The sequence below is a fragment of the Varanus komodoensis genome, unplaced genomic scaffold (assembly GCF_004798865.1).
Source record: "Varanus komodoensis strain SLA01 unplaced genomic scaffold, ASM479886v1 scaffold43, whole genome shotgun sequence".
In the NCBI taxonomy this organism is placed as follows: domain Eukaryota; kingdom Metazoa; phylum Chordata; class Lepidosauria; order Squamata; family Varanidae; genus Varanus; species Varanus komodoensis.
Window position 1 is genome coordinate 6393731 of NW_025335985.1, and position 15812 is coordinate 6409542.

General features: G+C 46.1%; 1 protein-coding gene across 2 annotated transcripts in view; it reads right to left on the reverse strand.

The window, feature by feature from the left end:
• FAM219A (family with sequence similarity 219 member A) overlaps window positions 1–15812 on the reverse strand; it is a 55414-nt gene that overhangs the window by 39119 nt on the left and 483 nt on the right. The window lies entirely within an intron of this gene.

The window sequence follows — 15812 nt, forward strand, 5'->3', positions numbered from 1 at the left end:
GGCCTGCTTCAGGAGCGGCAGGCCCTGCTGGCGTAACCTGCACGGTACAGCTTGCTTGCTTATTTATTAAACGTATATGTCAATAAATTGGCCCAAGGGCCGTCTAAGTGGATTACAGTACATTCTGCACAGACCATTGCCTGATTAGCTCACTGCACATTCTGTATTAATCAAAGCTGGGCCAGATGTCCTCAAAACTCTCTCCCAACCCTGAAAGCCGTATTAATTTGGGTTGGAGAGGATTTTCCTCTCTGACCCTTTCAAAACCTTTGATTCCACAGGAAATATTTCTAGGTTCAGTATGACCACTAGGAAGTCCTTTCACAAGGTCTTCACTATCATGAACAACAAATCCAAGTATTTTATATTGTACAAATATTCCAGATACATTTGCATAAATGAAGTGCTGTGGTACTTTAAAAATAAATGTATCATGTCATCAGTTTTCATGGACGACAGTATACGTTATCTGATGCAAGAAGTAGGATTTATACATTTTATTGAATACTTATCCGTTGGCTTTCAGTTTCCATACAGACTCATAACAAAATCTACCATCTACGGCCAAGTCCCACAATTAACGATATCTAAGGATTGCCATCAGGGACTTCTAAGTTCACAGTGTCACTGCTGTGGCTGCTACCGTTGTTGCTATACCCATCCAATGTTGGGAAATGGCAGATCAGCGAGGTCAGGCTGGTAACCAGGTCAGAACATGGGTGGTTTTAGACTGAGGTCTTCTAGGGTTACTATTAAAAGGTTCAGGGCAACTATTCCATCTCTTCCTGCTGAAGTGCTTTTACACAGAAAGCTGGAATTGGGGGGGGGGGGGAACAGGAGGGTTATAAACAGAAGATGACACTATCTAGACCTCCCATAAAAATTTGTGAATGGGGCAGGTTGATGGCATAAGAAAAGCCACATCTGCAGCAGCTGCCCTTCAAAAGCAAGCGACAGGACGCAGCATGTCACCTACAACCCACAGGTAAAACCGCTCCAGTGTGTCAAAGGTCTACAACAGAGACCAGGTAATGATTCTCCCTGTCACATGCCTTTGGCGGGAGGCTGGTCCGGGTCTGCAGGCAGTCTGCTAAGCTACAGCCACAAAAGGCCACAGAGCAAAAGCCACAAGCCCAGCTGCCAACCCTTCCACAAACCCAGAGGAGAGCTCTCTCCCCACATCCTCTCAGGCAACACCATTTCAGGAATTACCAACACCTGCCGTGTCCTTAGGGATTTGTTCACTGCTTATATTTCAATGCACCATGTCTGTCAGCAGTGCCCCTCGACAAAGGACAAAGAGCAAACTGGTTGGCGCCTGAGCAAAAGAACAAGTGAACCCAATCTGATATCAGAAACAGTGATAGTCAAATACCACCAGGGAAGTATCTCGACTTCTCAGGATACGTGTCCACTGAAAGCTGCAAATGTAAAGCGGAAGAAACAATTCACCAAGATGCTCAATCCACCCAGAGCTTAGCCCAGGAAAATGGGTTTTTAGTTAAGCTTACATTAATCATGTTAGCAAAATTAGGCTAACCTCTTTGTGTAAAGTCACTAGCACAAATGAGAGTCTCTTTAGCTACACTGAAAGGGGAGAAGAATCCACCCTGATTGAGGATATGGAATAGTTAGAGCACATTAAGGATTACTACTGCTGGTTAGTTCTTGTGCACATGTACCTCTCCAGATCACATGCTCCATGGAATTCCTGACTAAAGGACAAGCATGTTTGAAGCAGATCTTCCTCAAAGGGTGTCTTCAGAAAGCCTTTCAACTGGCATCAAGGGGCCATTTCAATTCCCAATGATCAGTTCCACTTACTTGACAGAATACAGATTTTAGTCACTGAAATTCTGCAAATTAAGAACATTGGAAAAGTCATTCTTGGTTACACCAATGGTCCATCCAGTCCAGCACTCCATTCACATGGTGACAAACCCTTAACGGCTTGGGACCTGGCTACCTAAAGGAACGTCTGCGTCCATACATGCCCTCCCACCCCCTACGATCGGCAGCGGATGCCCTTCTCCGGGAGCCCTCCGTGAATGATATTAGGAGGGTGAGTACCCGGAGGAGGGTCTTCTCTGCGGAGGCGCCCCACCTATGGAATGCGCTCCCCAGAGAGGTCCGCCTGGCGCCGTCGTTATTTGCTTTTCGGCGCCAGGCGAAAATGTTTTTATTTAAAAGTTATTTTAACTGTTAATTTATTATTGTATATATAGATTTTAATATATATCGTTGAGATGGGACCAGTTTTTAAATTATTAATTGCAGTTTTTATGAATGTTGTGAGCCGCCCTGAGGCTTTGTTGCGATGGGGTGGCATAGAAATGTTTTAAATAAATAAATAAACCAACTGCCAAAAGGATCCCTCAAGCAAGAAGCAAAAGTTCCATCTGTCTAAGCTCCGCGGCAGTCAGTGCATGCAGGCATATTGACTCAGCTAGCAGAATTGGCACATGGTCGGCAAGGCTAGTAGCACTGGTAGCCTTCTCCTCCACGAATGGGTCTTATCTCCTTTTACACTGTGCGAACAGGCAGTCATCACTACTTCCCGTGGCAGTGGATTCCATGTTGAACTATGCCCTGTATGAAGAAGTGCTTCCATTTATCTCTCCTTCATCTCCCACCAGTCAGCTTTGTGGCACGACTCTGGATTCTAGTGTTATGGGAGAGGAAGAAAAACGTCTTCACGGTAGCCACGCACGGCATGGGCACTTTCACTGAGCTGGCCCCCACAGCCCCAAGATTCCTTTCTTGATCAGTCACCGCTAGCTCTGTTCCCATTGGCCTCTACTTAGAGCTGGGGTTTCATTTTAGAGACTACTGCAAGGTGATCTGTTGTAGCACAATACCTCCTCACCGGTGCCTCTGAAACAAAAGCGATGGCTTATGTTCAAAAGCAAGAATAAGAGAGATGTTAACGTATTGCAGCTCCCCAGTTGGATGTGCACGGACTGAAACTCCCACCATGGGAATGATGGGAACTGCAGTTCAACACACCTGGAGGACAACAGCTTGAACGAAACGGATGGAATAGTCAGAAGCATGAACTAGAAACTGAACCCTCAAGCGGCGACTCTTGTGGCTGGTCTAGCTGACCGTAGACCAGCCACAATATTCTTCAGCAATCCTGCACTCCAAATGCACTACGACTATCCTGTTTTACAAGCTGCTCTTTAAGGATGATCGGGCACTCATGTGAAGCACTCTGGAAATTCAAAGCACTCATGAAATCCTCTTTCAGGGCTCCCCCTTTAAGCTTGTGTGGATACCGCTCTGTTTTGTTTACGATGAAGCATTTTCATCAGATATGCATGATGCCCTCCTCGCACTTGGGGTCGTCTGGGATCACTAGCTGGCATGACTTCTCTTGCTTTGGTGCAAACAGGCTGCCTTGAGCACAGGCTGCCGCTGAGCAAGACCCATTAGAGCACGCCTCTCCAGCCCCCTGAAGATCCTTCCACAGGGAAAGCCAGGGACTGGGAAAATGTTCCACTGCTTCCTGCTTGCAAGTCAAACTTTGCCCTGCTCAGGAAGATCATAATTTGTTTCCTTAGAAGTTTAGCCTCTGGCCAGCCGCCAGTCATTGTTCTGAATTTTACAATTTGTTTGCCATCAGCAATTCCTCCTTCATCTATTCTACTGCTCTCTTCCCACAAGGGCGCCTGAAGCAAGCTTCCTCACCAGTGATGATAGCTAGCAGTCATTATTGATATAAACAAACAAGAACCACTCTTTTCTAAGATAAAAGGAGCCTGCTTCTTTACCTTCACTGATCACCTACCAGCTGGAATCGATGGCTGACTTGAACAAGCCTCACAGTTTGAAGTTTGTGCTTTAAATCGGTGCAAGAGACCCAAGTCCAACCATGTCTGACTTTTCCATCTCCGGAGAGGTTGTGGGTTCTCCCACACTATAGACGAAAGGGAAAACTGGACAGTCGTCTGTGTGGGATGGTGACCAATGGTCTTCTTGGCTCCTTCCGACACTACTATTCTATGAATGCATGAGCAAAAGAAACTCCTTTGAGCCAGAGATGTGCATGAGCCAGCTTGGATTCTCCAGGACTAAGGGGCTGCTGTGCAATATTTTACCATTGTTAATCACCACAGAAGCACCATGGAGGACAATGGAGCAGCCCACGACCTCGCCTCAATCAAGAGCTAGCAACTGAAGAGGCCCAGAGGGTAGATGGACACACAACTGGGCTGAAGTACAATGGAAGATGAATCAATAATAAGGGAGAGCCAAGAACGGATCATTCTTCAGTTACCACTTATAATGATACTAGATTGTGATTTATTTGTGTGTAACAGTATTCACAGGCTGCCTTCTAGGACACAGTCCTTACCCTAAACTTAGGTCATGCATAAGGGATGGCATATAAAAGTTTTAAATAAACTCAGGATAAAGGGCTGTCTAAATAGATTACTTTGGTCCAAAGAGTTGAATCACAACTGTGAACAGCCAGGCTCAAATCTCTACTCCGCTGCTTAATGTTGCTCAGTTTGAGCCACCTCACAAGAACGCACTGAAGATAAAACAGGGGTACACCAGGCATGCCATCCTGCCTTACTATAGAGGGAAAATGTAGTCCTCCTAATTCTTGGAAATTCGGATTCAGTCTTAGGAGCACGCAAGTGTGCATGCATCCAGGACTCAAACTGAACCTTGCCTCCCTTTCACGGCACACATTTGTTGAAGAAGGACACACCAGTTCATTCCGTTCCACTATTGCAGACATATCCACTTCTACCAGAAAACAAGTCCCCCTGATCTGTAGCATCTGGGCGCACAGACCATGCCGGCGTGCAAAGGTACAGGAAGGGCTATACTCCTGAAGTGGAAGAAACTTCTACCCAGGGTGACCACGGCTCACAAAATGATTCGCTGACTGCCGAGAACACCAACTGCCAACACACAAGCCCGTCCTGGGTCACTGGAGGCTTTCTAATACCTGCAGCAGTCTCAGGAATCTCTTCTTGTTCTACCCGCCAACAACGCACTGCATGGAACCTGAGAAGGCTGCACTGAGGAACAAGCGGCACCTTCTCAGCTGGAGCACAAAAAACCACAGCAAGAGCAAGTGCGGGCCCCTCCTGCATCCATCACACAGGAGCAGGCAGTGTGCCTCTCCAGTGCAGTTTTGCATAATTCACGAAAGAAACGATTTTGGGAGACAAGGGTGCGATTTTATCTTTGGCACTGTGCTGGCCCTAAAGGACAAGGAAACCTAGAAGGTGAGCTCTTTGAATGCTCCAGAAGTTCCCAAGATGCTGGAAGTGACCTGAGTTCCAGCCCTCATTCGGGCAGAGGTGCCGAGGACACAATATGATGCTCAGTGTGTGTATCAGCAATATTCTAATACCAAGTCATTTAGAAGAAAGTGGCAGAGTCTACTGATTAATGTTGACAGCAGTCAAATTATTCCTCTTTCTGTCTGCTTCTCACTTTGCACAGTCAGCAGTGATAGGCTAATTGGTGGCTTCCAGAGATTCTGGATTACATACTCCCAGAGCATTGCCCATGTCGGCTGGGACTGATGCAGGGTAGAATCCAAAGGGCTTGTTTTTAAATTTGCTGTTGCTACCAATTTAACTGTAAACTTGGGGTTTTTTATTGTTAATGATATGCTTTACTGGATTATTTCAGCTTCTATCTCCTCTCTGTTTATTAAGTTTTGTTAAGTATTTATTTTATATATTTATTTTTATTGCTATCACTTATTTTAAAATTATGAATTTATTGACATTTTTGTCTTTTTGTATTGTTGTATTTTATTCTTTGATTGTACGTTGGCTGCCCAGAAAGCCTATGGCTAGTTGGGTGGCATACAAATCAAATAAATCAGTAATAAATAAAAGATGTGGAAGGCACCATGCTGCCTATTCTTGGCCTACAGGATGTTGAAAAATGGGGCGTTACACCAATGTAATGCACTGGTCAAGAAAAGGATAAACACTCTGTTTGGGAATCTTAAACAACTAACTGTGGTTTTGAAGTCTTAGGTTTTAGAAATTAGATTTAAGGAGTCAGCCCATTGTTAGACAGTGGAGGTAGAGGGAGTTTATCCTGAGTGAGGCTCTTTGTCCATTTCCAGGAAGAGCAGAAAAGCTTGGTCATTCTTTTTGTTCCATCCTAGTGAGTCCCACTGTCTTCCACAGTGACTACAAACAGCAGTTCAGATGCTTTTCAAATGGCACTCCTTTATCCTGCTTATTAAGGGATATGTCAGCTATTATCTTAGATCCTTCAGTTTAGTTATTTATTGTAAAAACTATTTTATGCTATTGCCTACTGTACAGATATTCTACTCTTTAACGCATGGTAGATCATAGAACAGTAGAGTTGGAAGGGACCATGAAGGCCATCGAGTCCAGACCCTGCTGCTGCAGGACAGTTACATGCCTCCAAACCTATGTTCTGGATGCCATATTATATTCCAACTGCACATTCAACCTAAGAAAGCCCTTCCAACTTTCTACAGTGAAGAGGTAGCAACCTTTGAGAGGCATTTCTCTCTCTCTCTCTCTCTCTCTCTCTCTCTCTCTCTCTCTCTCTCTCAATTCAACCAAATAAACAGGGTTCCAATGAAAACTTTTAAGAATTAAAAAAATGTCACAACAGTGAATGCTTTAAAACTTCCAGAAAGACTTCTAGTCCATGGGAAAGTACCTGACTGAGAAATGTAGCGTTAGGCAATCCTGTTCATGCAGGGTCCTCCTATTTCACTGAATAGGTCTTACCATTCCTAGCATTCCACTGGGGTATAAGGATGGGACAGATAGTCTAAGGGGCATCAACCAAATAATGGAGGCAGCTGGAAATATTTTTTTTTAATTCAGTGTTCAGTACAAACCATCTGGCATGTTATGCTTCTATAGAGCCCTGGAGCCTTTTTTTCCACAGTAGGTAGGTAGCAGCACTGGTACAGAACAGTGACTTGGAGGAAGGGTGTTAGAACACCTACATGTGGGCTTATGCAGCTTTGAAAGCAGAAAAGAGATGCTCTCCCAGAACAGTGAAGCTTCACATTCCAAAGAGCTGCATGCACCTAACTTAATCAGCAGGAGGTGGCACCTAGGTAAAAGGTTTTATGCCTACTTTTGGGGGTCTTATTAGCCTATTCTCCCATGGAGATATCCCATGGTCTCTCTGGGACCATATGCCCTCCCCTTGTCCACTCAGATTGCAAGAATGTATGTTCTGAAGTGCTTAACAAATATAAGTGTCCTGGCTTCTCAGAGTTTATTTGAAGAAGGTTGAAATAGTGGAGGAAAGCTGACATTTCAGATGGAATACATTTTTGGCAACCAAGGATGGGAGAAAAACTACTGGAAGGTAAAGTCATGAAAGGTTTCAATTGTATGCATTTTGGCTGTAGGCATCTTACAGACCCAAAATAAAGGATATAAAAGCAAAGGGCAGAATAGCTATCAACTTTGGGTAAAAAAACTAAAAGATAGGCAATGTATTTGTTTTCAAGTTGGCAAAAGAAAAGCATCAAGTGTAGAACACAAGGAAAGCAGCAATTTCTTTCCTATAGAAAGGACAAGGGTTGCCTTATCCTACAAATGGCCTCTGATAATCTTCCAAGGCCCTTGTCTTTATCCCCATTATTCGAGGTCAGGCAAACAGGTCTGAGGAGAAGGCCTTGCAATTGGAGAAGTGTTTCAATGGGCTCGAGTTATGACAGCCATGCAGCACCTCCAACAGCAGAAGCTGCATGCCTCTGAATCCCAGGTGCTGGGGAGCACGAAGAAGAGGCTACGATTGCAGTCATGCTCTGCTTGCAAGCTTCCTACTGAGAGGTCTAGCGGGCCACTGTGGGAACAGAAACTTGTGTGGGATCAAGCCAAGCGGCCTCATGTTCTCATGGACATGCTTTCCCAGCACCATAAGTTTTACATGCCAGGTGAAGTTACCTTGCTCTCTCAGTCCTTAACATAATTAATCGTTCTCTGTTTAACTGCATTTAACATCTTTGCTGTTTTCTGCAGTTGTTGCTGTTGCTGTTTTGCTTCTGAGTTGGCAGCAGTCCAGGCCACAAAAGGCATGCTGCCAGTGGCAACTTGTAAAGTTCACACAGGCAGTGACCAAGCAGAAATTAAGGATTTCGCTTTTATGGTTGCATCACAAAATCAATGTACAGAGCTATGTAAGACAAACAGGCAGAACCCTGTCCTGAGTGTCTTACTGCCTGACCTGCTTCCTAGATGCTCCTTGCTTGCTCACTTCACAAAAGCTGTGAGGGGAGACGTTTTCATATATTCTGCGCAGCCACTAAGCACGGTGGATTGCATGTAAAACACTCCATTCTCTGGAGGAAGAAAGAATGCCTCTTTGGATACAACCCAGTATGTGGGGGAGTTATGCCCTACGGAGTGTGTGGGTGGGAACATGCATAAGCTCTCCCACACTCAGCAGCCAAGGCAATGGATGGCGCTCCGGTGTGACATCTGATTTCTTCGCATGCGGCCAGCCACACGTTTCAACGGGAGGCAGGGGGCTTGGTGTGAACTTGCCGGGCAAGCTGACATGCTCAAGTTAGAGAAGAAAGGACCCATCCTCTTTTCCTCATTATCAGCGTAAGGAAACACAGTTTTTATTATTTATTCCAGTATTTTCATATTGTCTTTCAAGGACACAGGTCTTCTAAAGGTGTTTATCAGCATAATCATCTTTATTAATTTATGGATTGCTTCCCATGGCAAAAAGCAGTTTCTACGTGACTTGTGCACATAGAAATACATCACTGAAGCCCCCAAACCACATAAAATCAACGCAAGCTGTAACTGGCAAATGCCACCATCAAAAATAACCTAAAGACAGTGCAATGTGAAAAAGGCTCGTCCACGATAGACACACTCCTGCCCCGAAATAAGCATTGTGAAAGCAACCCCCAACTGAGGTGAATTCTAGTTCAACTCTCTGGGAAAGGAGTACACTTTGCCCAATAGAAGGGGGTGCTCTCAAGACCGTGACACAAACTACTGGACCGCATAGAGATGTAACACATAAATTTAAAGCATAATAAATACATTATAAAACACAGCAGCACCAGTTGTTTGCTGGTAATTTCAGTCCAGCTGATTTCAATGGGTCTAAATGTGACTAAATCCGAGTCCAACCCTAAATCGATTTTTCAAACCTATCTTAAGCAGCAGCAATTTAACGAAGCGGACCAACATCAAAAGTTAAAAACAGAACAAGGATGACTTTCAGGCCTGCTCAAAGAGCACCAACAAGGTGGTGAGAGCCCTCTGGTGCACGTGAGTTTCACCTAAGTGCATATTTAGCAAATCGTATTATTGTCTATGCAGGGCAGGCGGCTTTCTTGCGCCCCTGGAGTGCTCTCCTGTTCCGCCCAATCACTCTGAGATCCCGGCCTGCAACATCTCTTTCCCATTCAAAATGGTCATGAGCTCCTGGAAGCTGGAACCGTTTTAATTATTCTGGGGCTTCAGAGTACCTGAAGGCATACCTGCAGTCAAGCCATGGTTAACTGTTTCAACTATTCACTTAAGAGGAATGGAAAGGCAGGATCTGATCAGATACAGAAAGGTCTTGCCACTTCTTGCTTCATCACAGAGAGTATTGATAAAGGAAAAGAACAGCAAGTATCAGGTCGTCCCTCATTCTAAGGCTATGCCATTTCTTATTTTCCTGCCAGGTGCGCACATGTGTGTGTGTGTGTGGGGGGGGGGTGATGCCACACAATCTGTCAGTAACTAACAAACAGGCAGTCCACACCCCACTACTTTGACAGAAGTACCGAGCTCTTGAACAGCCAGTGCAGATGCCCCGATTCCTGTGTACAGTCATCAATTCAGCGCAATGTAAGTGAAATGAGGGGAAGGGGAGTAGGAGGCCGATCCTGCACATGCTTCCTCAGAAGTCCCACTGCACTCAGACTTACTCAAGGGGGCACGGAACTCCCACCTGCATCTGCTACTGTCTCATTTGCAGATCAAGTGGAGACACTTCTCCTCCAGCTGCACGGGAGAAGGGCAAAGATGAGGCTAGAGGAGCTGGCAAGCAATTAAGGACACGATCCTAAGCATGCTCAGACAGAAAAAGGTCCGCAGCTCCATGTCCCAGACAGCTGCAGGTCTCTTTTCTGTGCAAACTTGCACAGGAGAGCTCCTTGATGCCTCGTTACCAAACCCCAAGCAAGCGCCAGGCAATGAAGTCTGCCCAGTGCGCAAGGGGAAGATCCGGAGTAGTCTGAGGGGTCACAGGGGCTGGCTTGCTGCACCAACAGGCCTTCCTTCCCCTCCGTGAGAATCTGCATATAAACATCAAGCACTGCTTCTGCCGTTCTGCATCCCTCCCTCGGGATGTTGCCTGCTTGGGGGGATAGAGTCTTCTGCGAGCCCTTGCTTACAAAAGGAATTTCTGATAATGAGTTCTGAAATTGAAAAAAAGTCCTGCTTGCTGGAGGAGAAAATCTGCACAAACACACTTTATGCATACAAAGCAGGGAGTAGATGAGGTGTTAGTCACATGAAGAAACTGTAAATTTTGGGCAGGCAACAGTGATTATCTCTCAGCCAATGTGGGCTGACTTGGACCTTCGGTTTGATTTGCGCTCTGCACTAGTATTAAAAATTCATCCCTGCTTATGCTTTCAGAGGTCTGGGGGTCGTGTGAATCACAGGTTCTTCACAAGAGATTGAAATGCCAGTTTCCAGCAGCTAAAGAGAAAGAGTAGAAAGTAAAAGAAGGAGGTTTTCATTAACAGATACACCAACAGACTCTGTCCTCCACAAAAAACAGTGTCACAAGTTCTCCTGCTTTTAGGAGCAAATAATTTCAAGAATGTCTGTTCAAACTCCTTTTGTTCTGAGTCTTGAACAGACATTCAAGAATGAGGCTTCTAGCAGGCAGATGCCAGAGCTTTTCTGCTCAGTGGAACATTCCTCACTTCCCACTCCCCGACACCTGTGTTACTATTTTCTGGGACTATTTCTTCCTCTCTCCTGCTTTTTATTCATTGAATTCCAAAAGTTCTACACAGCTTCTCTTTATACATAAATTCAAAGGGGCTTGTAAACTTACTAAAAATCTCAATACAATTGAAATAATTTGAAAATAGGTAAAATATGATACCTTTTAAAGGTAAAGTTGGTATCATATAGCTGGCACCCTCATTACAATCTTTTTGGTGCCAGGTGAAAACAACTTTATTTTCTAGGCATTTTAATAACTAATTTTATTTTGATAATTTTAGTGATATCGCTGTTTTAATCTACACTGTTATAAATTATTATCCCTCAACTGTGTACTGTTTTATTTTATTGTTCTTTTGTCTACTGTTGTGCGTTTCAATCGATCGCTTTTATTGCTATACCGTATTTTTATCTCATTGTAATCAGCTTAGAGGGCCCTTGGATCAATACAGCAGGATATAAGTTTAATGATAAACAAATAAAAGGAATAATAGAAGACTTGGCAGCACACCTGAAGTTTAAACACTCACTCACTAAGGGGAAAAGCCACTTTGCACATGGCCAGATCGGGTGTTGCTCGGCTATTCTGCATTCTGGGAATGAGCAGCCGGGCAGCCGTGCGCACCCTTGCCTCCGTATGGCCCGGCCCGTGCATCGTCGTTAGGGTGTTCCACAAAACCGTTGCCCTGTGGCCAATGCACCATGCTTCTGGCGATGCTGGAGCCTCTGGAGGACTGGTTTTACCTCAGGCAATCCCGTTTTGGCCAATACTTGCTTAATCCATCCAATGACTTAGATACTGCCATTTGACTAACACAAGCCATAGCGTTACGAGCAGTTTCACGATTCATTCTGAATGCGTCGGCGACACAACTGCTGCTTTCATTTTCATAATCAAACAAACGATTCTGGTAAAGCCACCTGCCAGAGCCGCATCAGGAGATCGAGGATGTGCATAAGCGTCCCTCTTTCGCCCAGAAGCCAAAATCACAGTCGAGTGGTGAGCTGAATGTGCAAGCCTCAGGTGAGTAGCATATGCTGTCTAAACCAATACTGCAACCACCAGAAACAATTCACAAGCCGAATGTCCAAGACGAGCGTGCAGATAACTATTATGATTGTGTATGTGGAGGATATGACAACGGACACTTTATTTGAACTGGCAAGAATTTATTTGTTAAAATAATTTGTGTAAACTTACTAAAAATCTCAATACAATTAAAATAATTTGAAATTAGGTAAAATATGATGCCTTTTATAATTTTATAAAATATGATACCAATGATACCCAATAATAATTCTATGCTTCCTTCATCACATGTCATTCTCAAAGCCATTAAATTAAAACCAAATAAGATACAACCAACAACCATACCAAGAGACAACAGAAAAAAAATTAATTACAGTCTCAACGGCAAATGCAGACTAAAATGTTCGACTAATTAAAATTCCTAGGTTAAAAGACATATCTTAACGTCCTTAAAGAATGTTAATAAAATGCCCTGCATAGCTTTCCAGGGAGTTCTGCCAAGTCAGGGTGCCACCACAAAGGAAGCCCTCTCATTCTGCTTATGTAGCATACTTCCAATGGAAAGCAGAGTAAGGAGCTAATGAAGGACGTTAAGGCAGAGGCAGGCTCATATAAAAAGAGGAGCGCTTTCAAGCATTTGGGCCCAGGGTCATTTACATTTGTGAAGGCAAGTATCAGGCCAAAAAGCCATCTGTCAACCGATGCAGTCCTTTTCAGATAGGAGAGGAGTGACCTGAACCAACCTGGAAGTGCCAACCAGAATTTTGGACTTGCCACTGCCAAGCGAAGCTCTACATATCATTATTTAACAGGAATCTGAAAAACTCAGGACATTACAGAAGGACAGCTTTTCCCTGTTACTGTGAAGCACACATACAAAAGCAAATTTTAAATGTCTGAATAAAGTACGAGCTCTCCAATAGTCATAAAGATTCCTCTGAGATTAAGTATTGTGAGGTTGAAACATTTGGTAAAGGGAAGAAGAATGCAGAACTAAAATGACAAAAATAAATCAAGAGGCTTGTGCAGGCCAAAAGACATTGAATATCCATTTAACGTTTACTACTGTTTAAGCAGAAGAAAGCTTAACTTTCTACCAAGTAATAGAAAAAGGGAAGTGGTGCATCCAAAATGGCATATGGAAAATGGCCAATAAATTGACATATGGTAAGCCTAGTTGTTAGAAGGCAGGACTCTTTGGAGAAGACGATCAAACCAGGGAAAGTCAAAGGCAAAAGAAGAAAAGGAAAATCAAATAACAGATGGACTGATTCCATAAAGGAAGGCCCAGTCTTGAATTTAGACCAGCTAAGCAGGGCTGTCATGGATAGAGCATTTCAGAGGGCTCTCATTCATAGGGGTCACCATGAGGCAGAGACAACTCGATGACACATAACAACAATAGTTACTAATAAAGGAACAGGAAATATTTCCGATTCCTCAAGATGCAACTGAGCACCACAAGTTAAGGCACATTCTATGCGAAGTGAAAAGAAACCTAAAGCAAATGGCTCATAAACTTCTTCCTGTATGTCAAATTTGTGTTAACAAGCTACCGGAAAGATGACAGAAATCAGCTAATCTGAAAATGAGATAACTGGTGTTACATGTACACACAATGAGAAAAATACAGGGGAAAGTCAGAAACAACCCAGAGGCTTAGACAGTGGGGATGAGTACCCATATATAATTACATATATAATTTCAGCCATGTAAACAGCTTTGATCTAAAACATGCATACCAATACCTGTGAATCGGGGGGGGAATTAACCCCCCAAAAAGAATTTGGGTGGAGTGAGGGAGATACACTGCAAGGCTGGCCACTGGTACACTGCGCTGGCAGCGAGAAACAACGAAATGCCAGAGAGGCAACTTGGCCTTTGGGCGTGAACGACCCCAGTTCCGTCATCCACCTCGCAAGGGAGTCAACCACTGATCGGGAGGTGCCTGGGCAGATACGTATTTGCTCCGCATACAGTGCCCTGGCGTGGCAGCACCTTTGAAAAGGGTTCGCCTCGTTTCAGGACCATTTCGAGGGACAGCAACCTGGTAAGCAGTTGTGCGCTTTCACCCGTCACAGCTGGCAAGGAAAAAGAGCTTTGAAAGGACAACGGCCTTCTCTCCTTCCAGCACTGGCCAAACACGAGGCTACTCCCTTCAGGGGCAGGGGTGGCCGGAGCAACTCCCTCCCGGCATGGCAAAGACCCGGAACGCAGCTTGGCGCCTCAAGGGCACGCAGGCAAGCGCTGTAGCACCTGCTCTTTCTCTTACTGCCTGTAGATGCTGCCCACATGCCATATCGATCCTCCTTCAGTACATGCTTACAAAAAGATTACGTCATCACCCGGCTACGCAAGGATCCAAAACATCCAGTCATGTTCCCTTCATTTTCTTTTTCCAGCAGGACCAGAGACCTCCTGATGAAAAACGGGGACTTGGGGGCAAGCAGCTCCCCCGAGCATATTCTCACAGGACACCACAACAAAGCACAAGGTGTTTTAAACTTAGGCTGTTTTACCATTTTCGTTAACTGCCCAGATGGCCTTCAGGCTACTGGGGGCGGCATGAAAATGAATGAATGAATGAACTGATTAAACAGCGATTCGACAAAGAGGGCTGTTGGGCTGGGGCAGGGTCCTTCGGGAAAAAGGAGCTTGCACAGAAGCAGCACCCAGCAAACCGAGAGCAAGCAGCCTGCCTGTCACAGAAAAACAGATGCCAGCAGGAGAGGCATTCTTGTCCCCACAAAACTCACCGCCAGTCCCAGCCCCCTTTGGGTATTACAGCTTGTGAATTCCTGCCCTAGTCAGAAGGTGGCCCGCACTCCCCCTCGTTAGGCTAATGTTTCAAGATGCCTGAGACCACTCCAGCTTCAGGGGCAAGGTTCCCCTTCAGTCCTGAGAAAAGGGCCATCTTCAGCCTCAGATACCTTGGAGCCAAGGAGAGAATTCAAACTCCTTTCTCAAGAAGAGTCAGATGGCCTCTACCTTGACCTTGTTGTGCACAGGACAGGACAGGACAGGAGGAACAGCATCAGAATCTCGAGGCCCTGATGGCAGCCTAACAGCCACAGCCTTGCATCCGAGGAGAGCTGCGCAATGTTGCAACGGTCCCTTTGCAAGCCATGCAAGCCCCCCCCCCCAACTCTGCTTTCCAAAAAGGCGGGGCCCCAAGGCCTAGAAACTACCAGGTATCCAACATCTCAGCCCTCAACTGTGTGTGCGCATGGGGGGTGCGGGGGGGAGATGGATTTATTACAAATCAAGCAGGTTCATTCCCCGGAAGCCCCCTTGACAGGTGCCGAACAGATCCGAGCCCAAATCCTGCCCAGTTAATGAAAGGGGGAGAGCAAGTGCGGTTCAACAGGGAGAAGGCGTTCAGCTCCAACTTCCCCTTGTTGGAAGGAAAGGCTGCCACCCCGAGCCTGGCATGGCGCGGGGAGAGGAGCCGCTTCCCAGCACCAGGAAGGCACCCTCACGCCCCGGGGGAGGCGGCCGTGCCCCGGCCCCGGCCCCCGCAGCTCGAGCCTGGAGCCCGGCCTGCCGCAGAGGTGGGGCCCAGGTGCCCGGCCGGGGAGGGGGCGCTCGGCTCGGCCCCTGCTCCCACCGGGTGGGGCGGGTGGGCGGGCGCACTCCGCAGCCGGCCCCGGGGGGCTGCCGGGCTCCTCGCACCGCCCCCGGCGAGCCCTTCCGCGCCGAGGGGGCCCGCCTCCCGGCGACGCAGCCGGCGGGGTGGGGCGCTTCTGGGGCGAGCCCCGCATCACGCGCGGCGGCGGCGTCCTCCCGCCCCGAGGCGCCAGACCGGCCCGCGGCCTCGCCTCCCG